The 14,665-nt window shown below is 38.1% G+C and overlaps 1 protein-coding gene across 7 annotated transcripts in view; it reads right to left on the bottom strand.

Annotated features, from left to right (window-relative positions):
• The window catches only part of RAB9B (RAB9B, member RAS oncogene family), a 60,539-nt gene that overhangs the window by 18,054 nt on the left and 27,820 nt on the right, over window positions 1-14,665 (bottom strand). For 6 of the 7 annotated variants that reach the window (XM_074392084.1, XM_074392088.1, XM_074392083.1 and 3 more), the window contains one exon: window positions 6,718-6,786. The gene's annotated coding sequence lies outside the window, so the exon portion shown is untranslated. Of the gene's footprint in view, window positions 1-6,717; window positions 6,787-9,341; window positions 9,440-14,665 lie in introns of those variants that run through there. The other variant, XM_074392086.1, reaches the window with a different exon arrangement.

Raw genomic sequence — 14,665 nt, 5'->3', positions numbered from 1 at the left:
TTCAAGGTTTAGAAGATATAACCAGTGCCCTTCAAATACATTTTTCTTTTGAGATGATCTGTCTTTAGCATTCTGGGTTATGAGCTCAGTGCCTTATTGGTCACTTACAAGGTATCAGACAGCAAATTTCAGGAAATATGACATTGTTTTCAATTTGTGCATTATATGGTATTAGTATTGGTGATGATGCCAGCAGTTACAAATACACTTCCAGTGTACCCACTGTCCCCTTCTCTCTTTTATCTCTCACTACCACAAGATAGAAGAACTAGCATACTAGAATAAGCAATGCAGACTTTAAAAAATGATAGCTATAATCTGAGCCAGTGTTCAACATCAGCCTCGCTTAGAAATTAACCAAGGACTTGCATCAATTCACAGAGCTTATTAGAGAAAATCATCTGAATTTTAGTAAGACCAGGAAGCTTTCTTGCATTTTAACTAATTCTATGCCCAGTCTCTCTCCTCACTTCTGTGGTAACCCTGAAAACCAGTAACTCACAATCACACGGAAAACCAGCAGTCTTGCAGTCAACTGAGTGGTCAGAATGGGATTAGAACACTTCCAAAGCCTCATCCACAGAGAATTGTCATTATTTGACTGGTCTGGCAGTTTCCTGGAAACCCCTAGTCACAGAGTTTCTCTTTAATTCACCTGACTTTTCCTCAGAGCATTTGTCTAAAACAACCAGTAGCAATTCTTTAACATTGAAGTTGCCCGTGGCAATGATAACAATGGGCAAAAACAATAAATTGACATAAAAACATAAAAGGAAAAGCTCAGGAGTGGGATGTCTATAGGTGGCATTAATCATTTCAGTCGGCACAGAAAAAGTAGTTGGCAAAATCCAACACCTTTTCCTTGATAAAAAAAAATCACAAACTAGAAGCATAAAAGAAATTCCTCAATCTGTTAAAGGACATATATGAAAAACCCACAGTTAGCATCACACTTAAGGATAAAAGACTAGATTCTTTTCATTTGGAATTAGGAAAAAGATAAGTATGTCCACTCTTGTCTCCAATTTAACATTGTATTGGAGGTTGTAGCCAGGGCCATTAAGCAAGAAAATGAAGTAAAAGGCATCTAGATTGGAAAGGAAGAAGTAAAACTATCTTTATTTACAGATTACATGTTCTTAAATATAGAAAATCCTAAGGAACCTATTAAAAATGACTAAATCTTGCAATGAACCTGAACAGACATTTCCCCAAAGAAGAATAGACATTTCTCATAAGAAAACATAAAATACCTAATGTAAATGATGGGGGGATGGGATGCAGCAAACCACCATGGTGTGTGTATACCTATGTAACAATCCTGCACAATCTGCACATGTACCCCAGAACTTAAAGTGTAATAAAAAGCATTAAAATGGCCAACAGGTATATGAAAAATTGCTCAACATCACTAATCATCAAAGAACTGCAAATCCAAAACACTATGAGATATCACCTCATACTCACTAGGATGGCTATAATAAAAAAGATGAGCGATAACAAATCTTGGTGACAGTGTGAAGAAAGGAGAACCCTTGTATACTGTTGGTGAGAATATAGGTTGGTGCAGCCATTATGAGAATCGGCATGGAGATTCCTAAAGAAATTAAAAACAGAACTACCATATGACCTAACAATCCTACTCCTGGGTATTAACTCAAGGGAGATGAAATCATCACATCAGAAAGATATCTACACTCTCATGTTAATAGCAGCATCTTTTGTAATAGCCAAAATATGGAAACAACCTAAGTGTCTATCAATAGATAAATGAGTAAAGAAAATGTGGTACACATACACAATGGAGTACTATTCAGCCATAAAAAAGAGACTCTGCCATTTGCCACAATATGTACATTATGCTAAGTGAAAGAAGCCAGACATAGAAAGAAAAAATATTGCATGATCTCACTTATATGTGAAATCTTTTTTTAAAAGGTCAAATATATGGCAAAAGAGAATAAAACAGTGGTTACTAGGGGTGGGGAGATATAATTCAAAGGATACAAAGTAGCAGACATGTAGGATGAACAACTTGAGATAGTGAATATACAACATAAACACTATAGTTAATAAAATTGTATTAGAGTTTTTATTAAATAAATAGATTTTAGTTGCTCTTGTCACACAAATATAAGAGTAACTACATGCGATAATAGGTATGTTAATTTGCTTCACTATAGTAACTGTTTTTCTGTCTATACATATCCCATAACATCATGTTTTGTACCTCAAATATAAGCAATAACATTTATTTAAAAAACTATTAAAACTAATAATTGAGTTCAGAAAGGTTTTAGAATAAAAGTCAAAATATAAAAATAAATTGTGGCCGGGCGCGGTGGCTCTAGCCTGTAATCCCAGCACTTTGGGAGGCCGAGGCGGGCAGATCACGAGGTCAAGAGATCGAGACCATCCTGGTCAACAAGGTGAAACCCCGTCTCTACTAAAAATACAAAAAATTAGCTGGGCATGGTTGTGCGTGCCTGTAATCCCAGCTACTCAGGAGGCTGAGGCAGGAGAATTGCCTGAACCCAGGAGGCGGAGGTTGCGGTGAGCCGAGATCGCGCCATTGCACTCCAGCCTGGGTAACAAGAGCGAAACTCCGTCTCGGAAAAAAAAAATAAAAATAAAAATAAAAAAATAAATTGTGCCTCCATAGATTAGTAATGAACAATCCAAGAGGAAAATAAAGAAAACAATTCCATTTATAATGGCATGAAAAGGAATGAAACACTTAGAAATAGATTTAACAGAAGTTCAAGATGTGTACACAGAAAGCAACAACACATCATTGAAAGAAATTAGAGGAAGATCTAAATAAATGAAAAGACATCCCATGTTTATGGATTGGGAGGTTTAATATTGCTAAGATGGTAATACTCCCCTATCTGATCTATGGATTGTACACATTTCCTATGAAAATCACATCTGCCCCCCTTTTTTTAAAACAGAAATCGACAAGCTGATCCTAAATTTTATGTGGAAATACAAGGGACCAAATTAGTTAAAACACTTCTAAGAAAGAAAAACAAAATCGTAGGACTCATACTTCTTGATTTCAAGGCTTACTACAAAGCTACAGTAATCAAGATAGCATGGTACTGACATAACAATAGACATATAGACCACATGAAGTAGAATTGAGAGTTCGTACATAAATCATAAGATTTATGGTCAATTAATAATATTCGCCAAATGGAAAACTTGACAATATCAGGCATGAGACTTTCCTTTAATATATTTGGCAGTCCAGCTTAACAGACTCTATCAGGAGAGAGAACATGGAAGACATAGGAACTTGTGATAGTAAGCTCAGTCATCTAAGCAAGGAGTATTCCTTCCTCAACCCTCCCTACTCCCAAGGAGATTCAGCATTGCTCTATTTAGCCAAGGTCTTTTAAGGCACGTGGCAGAGGTTTTTAGCTTGGGGTCTATGAATACGATCAATTGGTTCATAAAACGTCTATAACTCCAAATAATAATGAATATATTAATATCTGTATTTTTATATTCTACAGCTTTCATCAGATTCTCAAAGGAGTTGGTGACCAGAAAAGTCATAATCATTCACTGAAGTGTCCTTCTCTGGGATTTAGGTCAGCCAGCAGTCCTGAACTGCCCTAATTGAAAGATAACTGCATAATTTAGTTGAAGCAACTATTTCCTTAGAGCTTTTCTTGGTGCTATGAACAGACGTGCTTGAGCCTCCCCTGGCTTTGGGGCATCTTTTTAGTTTTATATAACTTACCTAAATTCGACTTAGTCATGCTTTGCTGCCATGACTTACGCGGACCTGATATTGCCCATTACTATGATGGTTGCTTCCTGCCTCATCCTGGATCCTGACTAGATCTGTGGCAGTATCACTATCATGCTCATGTCACTAGCTCAACTTTTTTCTGACTATTTCTGTCAGGACACTTCAGTCATCCTAGATTGATGGATTAGGAGAATTATTATGTCATTGACAGAAAATATATATAAAGCAGGAGTGGATTGAGAACTGCTTCAAAAGAAATTGCTGGGCAGCCGGGTGCAGTGGTTCACGCCTATAATCCCAGCACTTTGGGAGGCTGAGGCGGGTAGATGATGAAGTCAAGAGATCGAGACCATCCTGGTCAACATGGTGAAACCCTGTCTCTACTAAAAATACAAAAAAAAATTAGCTGGGCATGGTAGCACATGCCTGTAATCCCAGCTACTAGGGAGGCTGAGGCAGGAGAATTGCTTGAACTCAGGAGGCGGAGGTTGCGGTGAGCCGAGATCGGGCCATCGCACTCCAGCCTGGTAACAAGAGCTAAACGCCGTTTCAAGAAAAAAAAAAAAAAAAAAAAAAAAAAAAAAAAAAAAAAAAAAAAAAGAAGTTGCTGAGTTTCTTTGTAGATGTATTAAATGAAGGTGGGTGGGACATATGAGTAGAAACCACCAGCAGATGCTGAGTCATTTATGTCTACTGCCTGGCCCTGTAAGAACCGGAGTTTGTGAGCACTGGCTATAACTGAATCCTTGGGAAAACCCCAGTTAGGGGACTAGAGGAGAAAGAGGATTGCTTGAAGAAGATCAAGAAGAAAAAGTTACATAGGTGAGATCCTAAAAAAGGAGACACTGCAATAAATCTTGGATAAGGGTCCTAGAAGTAATGGGATAAGAGTATGAGTGCAACAATTAGATTTGGATGAGAGGATGAAAGTTTCCAGTATCTAATTAGATACAGAGACTCTTGGAGTTCCAAAGATGCCTAGCTCATCACTGTTATTTTACAAGCTCATGGTATATTAAAAGAAAATAATAAAAACATGTCAAAACACCGTCTTAACATTGTGAGATGCTTAAAATGTTTATATTTAACATACCAACACTTCTATCACCATCAAAAGTTCCACATTATGTAATATATTTACAAAATAAAATATTTTAATGTAACCAGTAATATTCTTTATTGTCTATGGTTTAGTAATAAGACACAAGTTTAAAGTTGTCTAATAAATGTCATTTTCTTTAATCTTGCCAGTTTATGTCTGGAGTTAGGACTACTTTCTGAATGCACAGTCTTTCTGAAAAAAATATTAAAAGTCTAAATAGAGGTCTTCAAGAACATGACACTGATCAAAATGGGTTTTCCTTTTTTAGAGATGTGAGGCTTCTGAAATAGTAGGAATAAAAGGGATGAGGGAATGAGTATGCTAGTCTTTTTTCAGATATATGATTTATGAACACATTATATAGATTTTTTAGATCTTAAAGAAACCTTAAAACATGGTAATCAAAGATAAATCTGGTAATTCAGATTCTCATTTTATTAGAGACAAGGAAACTCAGAGAACTTCTATAAATTTATGTTACTAGCCTAGACTCAAGATGAGAAATCAAGTCCTCTTCAGAGTTTTCCAAACTTGCCTGATCATATGAATCACTTGGGGGCCTTGTGAAGTACGGATAAAACAAATTCTATCCAACCTGACGTACTAAATCATAATTTTGAGGCTTGGTGCCTGGGAATTCGTATTTTAACAAGGCTCCACAGCAACATGAGTGTGGTAATTTTGGGGGACATTGCATCTGGTTTACAACTCACTCATCTTTCCATCTTGACACTTGCCCCCCCTCACAATTGCCACAATTTATGGCATTTTAAAGATCAAAAATGTTCACATTTTATAAAAATAATTAGGCAGAGGGTTTTGAATAGTGAATGAAGGCAAAGTTGTGGACTTAGCCTTAATCATCCAATTTACCATAATTTATGTTCAATTTGAAACACTTCAACTTTCAGTCTGTGTCAAATTATTCTGAGGCTGATTTTCCTAAGAGTTGTTTTTAGCATGGCATTGGGTTTCTTGAAATCTGAGGATCTCTGGGCTGCAGTTAACCCAGTGTATGCTCAAAAACCTCTTCTTGGAGAATGTAAACATTCGATTATTCAGTCACCTTTGAAACAAGACCACTTTCACCAAAGTAGAGACTCATAATTCTCATTTTATAGATGATGAAATGGACACCCAAAGAAGCTAACTGATTTGCTCAAGTTCATATAGCTGTACAGTGGCAGGGCCAAAGCACAAACCTGTTCATTTATCTTGTGTTGATTGAGCACCAGCTTCTCCTGGGAATACAAAGGTGCAGAAGACTTGGTCCCTGCCCTAAAGGAAGCCTGGGTCTTCAGATTGCTGAGTCAGACAGCCTGAAGATGCTGGGCCATCACTAATGTCACTTGAACTTCATCAGAGCAAGTAGCTTTTAATTTTGAATCCCATATTTATTAAAACAGTCCTTGGGACTGTTACAGGAGAGAGATGTTGCAAACCGTTATCCTAGAGACTTGCTTTGCTTGGTCTAATTATCCTTACATATGTTTAAATTGTCAGTTAAAAATTGGGAAAGCTGACTTTTAAAAAATCTAGATTTCTGGATTATCTAAAAAAAGAAAAAGAAAAAAAAACCACCACTACCAAAAACCTCAAGATCTGTCCTTACTGGATCAGTGTTCCTTTGCTGTGATAATTCTTTAAAGGTAAAGCACTATTGCTTACTTTATTTGGGCCGGTGCTAGCCAATTCAACATAGTTCCTAACCAGCACCTTTTACTCACTCCTACTGCCTACCCAGTTCCTAAATTATTTAAGTTTGCTAAGCCTGGCAACTAACTTCTGGGGCCACCAGTTATTGTCTGAACCATGCTTGACGGCAGGTGGCAGCAGTAAGCTGTGTTATTACCATTTCTCTTCGAAGTTAGAAGGATGCACTGCAGCACCGATCAGCTCCAGGGATTTTTCTTCTACTCCTCTGAAAACAAAACAAAAAAACCCAAGGTCATCAGGTTTTAGTTGAGTCATATTTTGACAAAGTTATGAAAAAGAGATTTAGTGTTAGTAGTGAGAAAAAGCCCTTTGCGTGCAATAGGAATCTGCCAGGAAAAAAAGCTGGCTGGCTACCAGGAAGAAGAGTCCTGAAGCTGAGAGATAGCACAAGTTGGCTCGCAGCCATTAGTTGGGGAATCTCTTTCTCATGACACATAATAAAAATTAACTCAGATGAGCCATAGACTTAAATGTGAGAGCTAAAACTTTAAAACCTTTAGAAAAACACATAGGACTAAATATTTGTGATCTTGGATTAGAAAATAGTTTCTTAAATATAACACAAAAGCACAAGCAACAAAAGAAAAAAATATAGGACATCAAAATATAAGACTTTTGTGTTTTAAGGTACATCATCAAGAAAAAGACAGCCTTCAGAATAGGAGAAAATGTCTGCAAATCATTGATTTCATAAAGGACTTGTATACAGAATATATAAAGTACTCTTATAACTGAACAATAAAAAGAAGACTGCCCCAATTAAAAATGGTTAAAAGATCTGAATAGACATTTCTCCAAAGTATACAAAAAGCTAATAAGCATATTAAAAGATGTTCAACATCATTTGTCAACAGAGAAATGCAAATTAAACAATAATGAGATACCACTTCACTCCCTGTGGTTAAGGATGGCTATTTAGGATGACTAAATACAGACAATAACAAGTGCTAACACTGATGTGAAGAGAACCTTCATAACTGCTCATGGAATTATAAATGGAACAACTGCTTTGGAAAACAGTTTGGCAATTTCTCAAAATGAATGATCCAGTATTCCATTCCTTGATATACAGCCAAGAGAAATGAAAACATATACACACAAAAGAGTTGTACATGGAGATTAATAGCAGCTTGATTAACAACAGCCAAAAGATGAAAACAACATGTCTATCAATTGGTGAATGGATAAACAAAATGTGGTAAGCAGTGCCACTTTATCTGTGATTTTGCTCTCTATGGCTGCAGTTACCTGTGTAAATGACAGTCTGAATATATTAAATGGAAAATTCTAGAAATAAGCAATTCCTACATTTTAAATTATATATCATTCTGAGTGTAATTAAATCTGGTGTCATCTCATTCTGTACTGCCTGGGATGTGAATCATCACTTTGTCTAGCGTCTCCACACTGTATGTTACCTGCCTGCTAGTCACTTAGTAGTTGTCTCAGGCATCACAGTGCTTATGTTTAAGTCATCCTTATTTTACTTAATAATGGCTCCAAAATGCAAGATTAGTCATGCTGATTTAGATATACCAAAGAGAATCCATCAAGTGCCTCTTTTAACTGAAAAGGTAAAAAGTATCATTGACTCGATACAGAAAGAAAAAAAGTTGTATGCTGAGATTGCTAAGATTTATGAGAAGAATGAATCTTCTATCTGTGAAATTGTGAAGAAGGAAGAAGAAATTTGTGCTAGTTTTGCTGTCATACCTCAAACTGCAAGTTATGGCCATAGTGCCTGTTAAGTGCTTAGTTAAGGTGGAAAAGGTATTAAATTTGTGGATAGAAGTTATCAATTGAAAAATGTTCTGACTGATGGCAATTGGGTTCGGTACTACTGAGGTTTCAGGCATCCACTTGGAGGCTTGGAACATATTCCCTCCAGATAAGAAGTCTACTGTGTATCCATACAATGGAATATTATTCAGCCAGAAAAAGAATAAAATTCTGATACATGTTACAACATGAATCAACTTTGAAAACATTAAAATAAGTAAAGGAAGCCAGTTGTAAAATAATTCTATTGATAGGAAATGTCCAAAATAGGCAATTATGACTGCCACCAAGATGGCCAAACAGGAACAGCTCCGGAGCGCAGTTCCCAGCTACAGTGACACAGAAGGCGAGTGATCTCCACATTTCCAATTGAGGTACAAGGTTCATCTCAAGGGGACTGGTTGGACATTGGGTGCAGCCCAAGGAGGGCAAACCGAGGCAGCGTGGGGTGCTGCCTCACCCAGGAAGTGCAATGGGCCAAAGGACCCACCCTACCCAACGGAGGACATCGGGGACTTTTCCGGCCCCTCTGGCACTCTGGTTCAAATACTGCACTTCTCCCACGGTCTTTACAGCCCACAGACCAGGAGGTTCTTGCCGTGCCTACAAGCACCATGGGTTTCCAGTACAAATCTGGGCAACTGTTTCAGCTGGCACTTCAGGTTTCCAGCACAAATCTGGGCGGTCATTTTAACTGGTGCCTGGAATGCCTGTGAGACAGAGCCACCCATTCCCCTGAAGAAAAAGGGGGCTGAAGGCAGGGAGCCAAGTGATCTGGCTCTGTGAGTCTCACCCCCACAAAGACCAGCAAACGGAAACCCACTGGCTTGAGAGTTAGGCAGCCAGCACAGCAGTTTGACTTGGGATGTTTGAGCTCGGTGGGGGGAAGTGCATCTGCCATTACTGAGGCAATCCACCATTACTGAGGCAGTCTGCCATTACTGAGGCAGTCTTCCATTAGGAAGGCAGTTTTAACCTTACCTGTGTAAACAAAATCACAAGGAAGTTTAAACAGCATCTGGACAGAGCCCTGTGGCAGCTCAGCAATGCCTCTACAGACAGACTGTGACTAGATTCCCTCCTTGCTGTGCAGGGCATCCCTGAAAAAAGGCAGCATCCGGTCAGGAACTTATAAATAAGGCCCCACCTTCCTGGGATACAGTACCTGGGGAAAGGGGCAGGTGTGAGTTCCACTGGACCAGACTTAAATGTCCCTGCCCAGTAGCTCTGAAGGGAGCAATGGAGCTCCGAACTCAGCACTTGAGCTCTGATAAGGGACAGGCTGCCTCCTCAAGCAGCTCCCTGACCCCTGTATATCCAAACAGACACCTTATACAGGAGAGCTCTGGCTGACATCTGGTGGGTACCCTTCTGGTACAAAGCTACCAGAGGAAGGAACAGGCAGCAATCCTTGCTGTTCTGCAGCCCCTGTGAGTGATTCCCAGGTAAGCAGGGTCTGGATTGGACCTTCAGCAGTCCTGCAGCAGAGGGGCCTGACTGTTAGAAGGAAAACTAAAAAACAGAAAGAAATGGCTTCAACATCAACAGAAAGGATGTCCACTCAGAGACCTCATCCAAAAGTCACCAACTTCAAAGACCAAAGATAGATAAATCCATGAAGATGGGAAGAAACCAGCACAAAAAGGATGAAATTACCAAAAACCAGAATGCCTCTTCTCCTTGAATTGATCACAACTCCTCACCAGCAAGGGAACAAAACTGGATGAAGAATGAGTTTGACGAATTGACAGAAGCAGGCTTCAGAAGGTGGGTAATAACAAACTTCTTTGAGCTAAAGGAACGTGTTCTAACTCAACACAAAGAAACTAAGAACTTTGAAAAAAGGTTAGACAAAATGCTGTCTAGAATAGCCAGCTTAGAGAAGAACATACATGACTTGATGGAGCTGAAAAACACAGCATGAGAACTTTGCGAAGCATACATGACTTTAAATAGCTGAATCAATCAAGCAGAAGAAAGGATATCAGAGACTGAAGATCAACTCAATGAAATAAAACAAGAAGGCAAGATTAAAGAAAAAAAAGTGAAAAGAAAAGAACAAAGTCTCCAAGAAATCTGGGATTATGTGAAAAGAACTAACCTACATTTGATTGTTTACCTGAATGTCATGAGGAGAATGAATCCAAGCTGTAAAACACTCTTCAGGAAAGTATCTAGGAGAACTTCCCCCAATCTAGCAAGGAAGGACAACATTAAAATACAGGAAATACAGAGAACACCACAAAGATATTTCTCAAGAAGAGCAACCCCAAGGCACATGATCATCAGATTCACCAGGGTTGAAATAAATGAAAAAATGCTAAGGGTAGCCAGAGAGAAAAGTCAGTTTACCCAAAAAGGGAAGCCCATCAGACTTACAGTGGATCTCTTGGCAGAAATCCTACAAGCAAGAAGAGAGTGGGGCACAATATTGAACATCCTTAAAAAAAGAACTTTCAACCTAGAATTTCATATCCAGCCAAACTAAGCTTCGTAAGTGAAGGAGAAATAAAATCTTTTATGAACAAGCAATTGCAGAGAGATTTTGTCACCATCAGGCCTGCCTTACAAGAGCTCCTGAAAAAGTCACTAAACATGGAAAGGAACAACCAGTACCAGCCACTACAAAAATGTATCAAATGGTAAAGACCATAAACACAATGAAGAAACTGCATCAACTAACGAGCAAAACAACCACCTTGTATCAAAATGGCAGGATCAGATTCACACATAACAATATTAACCTTCAATGTAAATGGGCTAAATGCCCCAATCAAAAGACACAGACAAATTGGATAAAAAGTCAAGACCCATCAGTGTGCTGTATTCAGAAGACCCATCTCATGTACAAAGACATGCACGACTCAAAATAAAGGGATGGAGGAAGATTTACCAAGCAAATGGAGAGCAAACAAAACAAAACGAAACAAAACAAAACAAAACAAAACAAAACAAAGCAGGGATTGCAATCCTAGTCTCTGATAAAATGGGCTTTAAACCAACAAAGATCAAAAGAAGCAAAGAAGGGCATTACATGATGGTAAAAGGATCAATGCAACAAGAAGAGCTAACTATCCTACATATATACGCACCCAATACAGGAGCACCCAGATACATAAAGTAAGTTCTTAATGACTTACAAAGAGACTTAGACTCCCACACAATAATAGTGGGAGACTTTAACACCCCATTGTCAATATTAGACAGGTTAACAAGACAGAAAATTAACAAGGGTACCCAGGACTTGAAGGCAGATCTGGACCAAGTGAACCTAATACACATCTACAGAACTCTCCACCCCAAATCCACATAATATACATTCTTCTCAGCACCACATTGCACTTGCTCTAAAATTGACCACATAATTGGAAGTAAATCACTCCTCAGTAAACGTGAAAGAACAGAAATCATAACAACCAGTCTCTCAGACCAGAGTGCAATCAAATTAGAACTCAGGATTAAGAAACTCACTCAAAACCACACAACTACATGGAAACTAAATAACCTGCTCCTGAATGACTACTGGATAAATAATGAAAGGAAGCCAGAAATAAAGATGTTCTTCGAAACCAATAAGAATGAAGACACAATGTGCCAGAATCTCTGGGCCACATTTAAAGCAGTGTCTAGAGGGAAATTTATAGCACTAAATGCTCACATGAGAAACAAGGAAAGATGTAAAATCAGCACCCTATCATCACAATTAAAAAAGCTAGAGGAGCAAGATCAGGCAAAATCAAAGCTACCAGAAGACAAGAAATAATTAAAATCAGAGCAGAACTGAAGAGATGGACACAAAAAAAACTTCAAAAAAATCAATAAATCCAAGAGCTGTTTTTTTTTAAAAGAACAACAAAATAGACTGCTAGCTAGACTAATAAAGACAAAAAGAGAGAAGAATCGAACAGCTGCAACAAAAAATGATAAAGGGGATATCACCACCGATCCCATAGAAATACAAACTACCATCAGAGATTACTACAAACAACTCTATGCACATAAACCAGTAAATCTAGAAAACATAGGTAAATTCCTGGACACTTACACCTTCTGAAAACTAAACCAGGAAGAAGTTAAATCCCTGAATGGAACAATAACAAGGTTTGAAGTTGAGGCAGCTATTAATAGCCTACCAACCAAAAAAAGTCCAGGTCCAAATGGGTTCACAGCCAAATTCTACCAGAGATACAAAGAGGAGCTGATACCATTCCTTCTGAATCTATTCCAAACAATACTAAAAGAGGGAAACCCTCCCTAACTCATTTTATGAGATCAACATCATCCTGATACCAAAACCTGGCAGAGACACAACTAAAAAAGAAAATTTCAGGCCAATAGCCATGATGAACATCAATGCAAAAATCTTCAATAAAATACTGGCAAATCGAACGTGACAGCATATCAAAAAGCTTATCTATCACGATCAAGTCGGCTTCATCCCGGGGATACAAGGTTGCTTCAACATATGTAGATCTATCAACGTAGTCAATCACATAAACAGAACTAAAGACAAAAACCACATGATTATCTCAATGAATGCAGAGAAGACCTTTGACAGAATTCAACAGTGCTTTAGGCCAAAAACTCTTAATAAACTAGGTATCGATGGAATGTATCTCAAAATAATGAGAGCTATTTTTGACAAACCCAGAGCCAATATGATACAGAATGGGCAAAAACTGGAAGCATTCCCTTTGAAAACTGGCACTACACAAGGGTGCCTTCTCTCACCATTCTTCTTCAACATAGTATTGGAAATTCTAGCCAGAGCAATCAGGCAAGAAAAAGAAATAAAGGGGTATTCAATTAGGAAAAGAGGAAGTAAAATGGTCTCTATTTGCAGATGACATGATTGTATATTTAGAAGACCCTGTTGTCTCAGTCCAAAATCTCCTGAAACTGATAAGCAACTTCAGCAAAGTCTCAGGATACAAAATCAATGTGCAAAAATCACAACATTCCTATACACCAATAACAGACTTAAAGAGAGCCAAATCAAGAATGAACTGCCATTCACAATTGCTACAAAGAGAGTAAAATACCTAGGAATACAACTAACAAGGAACGTAAAGGACCTCTTCAAGGAGAACTACAAGCCACTGCTCAACGAAATAAGAGAGGGCACAAACAGATGGAGAGACATTCCATATTCATGGCTGGGAAGAATCAATATCGTGAAAATGGCCATACTGCCCAAAGTAATTTACAGATTCAACGCGATTCCCATCAAACTACTAATGACCTTATTCACAGAACTGGAAAAAAACACCTTAAAGTTCATATGGAACCAAAAGAGAGCATGCATAGCCAAGTCAATTCTAAGCAAAAAGAACAAAGCAGGAGGCATCACACTACCTGACTTCAAACTATACTACAAGACTACAGTAATCAAAACAGCATGGTACTGGTACCAAAACAGAGATATAGACCAACGGAAAAGAACAGACACCTCGGAGGAAACACAACATATCTACAACCATCCAATCTTTGACAAACCTGACAAAAACAAGCAATGGGGAAATGATTCCCTATTTAATAAACAGTGTTGGGAAAACTGGCTAGCCATGTGCAGAAAGCAGAAACTGGACCCCTTCCTGACACCTTACACTAAAATTAACTCCAGATGGATTAAAGACTTAAACATCAGACCTAACACCATAAAAACCCTAGAAGAAAATCTAGGCAAAACCATTCAGGACATAGGCGTAGGCAAGGACTTCATGACCAAAACACCAAAAGCACTGGCAACAAAAGCCAAAATAGACAAATGGAACCTAATCAAACTCCACAGCTTCTGCACAGCAAAAGAAACAATCATTAGAGTGAACCGGCAACCAATAGAATGGGAAAAAATCTTTGCAATCTACCCATCTGACAAAGGGCTAATATCCAGAATCTACAAAGAACTAAAACAAATATATAAGAAAAAAACAACTCCATCAAAAAGTGGGCAAAAGATATGAACAGATGCTTTTCAAAAGAAGACATTTATGTGGCTAACAAACATATGAAAAAATGCTCATCATCATTGGTCATTAGAGAAATGCAAATCAAAACCACATTGAGATACCATCTCATGCCAGTTAGAATGCTGATCATTAAAAAATCAGGAGACAACAGATGCTGGAGAGGATGTGGAGAAACAGGAATGCTTTTACACTGTTGGTGGGAGTGTAAATTAGTTCAATCATTGTGGAAAACAGTGTGGCGATTTCTAAGGATCTAGAAATAGAGGTGCCATTTGACCCAGCAATCTTGCTACTGGGTATATACCCAAAGAATTGTAAATCATTCTATTATAAAGA

This window comes from Saimiri boliviensis, chromosome X (assembly GCF_048565385.1).
Source record: "Saimiri boliviensis isolate mSaiBol1 chromosome X, mSaiBol1.pri, whole genome shotgun sequence".
In the NCBI taxonomy this organism is placed as follows: Eukaryota; Metazoa; Chordata; class Mammalia; order Primates; family Cebidae; genus Saimiri; species Saimiri boliviensis.
The sequence above is the reverse complement of the archived record's forward strand: the minus strand, read 5'-3'. Positions and strand labels throughout refer to the sequence as shown.